The sequence below is a fragment of the Sorex fumeus genome, unplaced genomic scaffold (assembly GCF_029834395.1).
Source record: "Sorex fumeus unplaced genomic scaffold, SorFum_2.1 ptg000193l, whole genome shotgun sequence".
In the NCBI taxonomy this organism is placed as follows: Eukaryota; Metazoa; Chordata; class Mammalia; order Eulipotyphla; family Soricidae; genus Sorex; species Sorex fumeus.
The window spans coordinates 2,134,082-2,135,000 of NW_026606250.1; positions in this window are offsets into that span (position 1 = coordinate 2,134,082).

The following is a 919-nucleotide window of genomic DNA, read 5'->3' on the forward strand; positions in this document are numbered from 1 at the left end:
TTAAGAAAAGAGACAGAAATTTCTGTCTGAGAGAAAAATCATGGGGTCGGGGGTCTAACAGATTCATGGACTGAGAACATTTGTGCGAAGGAACACAGATGCTCTTAAAAATTCATTGCTCACATAATAAGATGAATTTACAGAAATCACCTTTTATCCAACAGACTGTTAGCACAAGAACAAGTCATTACTCTTTCTCGCGTATGTATACTTTTCAAAAAATGCATTGTTGTGTGCTCTGCAGCACCTACTTTGAATGTCTGTGGTGCTGTGTCCCTCTGGTGGTGCTTTCAGTTTGTCACATGCTTGAATTTGATCTCAGTACTGCGTTTGATTTGTGGGGTGTGCTGATAGCTTAAGCTTTCACAGGCAGATCTTGCTTCAGCGCACATTTCACTGGTTTCACTGTAGTCTGGATCACAGCACTAAAGTGTAAACACCTCAGTCTTCATTGCAGTTAGCAGTAACAAGCACTGCATTTTCCCTTAGGGTTAACACCTGAACATAGGGGAAAATATTTGACCACTCTTCTTTACTTCTCACAGTATGTTTCCTAAGTGGTATTTATGACTAAATTTGAAAAAAGGGTGTGCTTCAGCCAGTTCTTTGAGTAAAAATTTTGTACTTCAGAACACACCTACCATTTTTTTGCTACCTAAGCTACTCTCTCTCTCTTTCTGTCTTATCCTGTAAGACTGTGGCACTAGTATTACTAGTGTCCGATTCATACTAATGATGGTGCTATTTCCAGTATCAAAAACTAGTTATATTACTTATTTTGTGGTGTGAAGTAGTGCAGTATGTAGAGAAATTCCTTGCACTTGGCCAGCTGGGATTCAGCCCATGGCCTCCCTTGTTGACTCATCACTGCAAGGAGTTATCACTTAACACAGGGCCATGAGTAAACCCTGACTGAGTG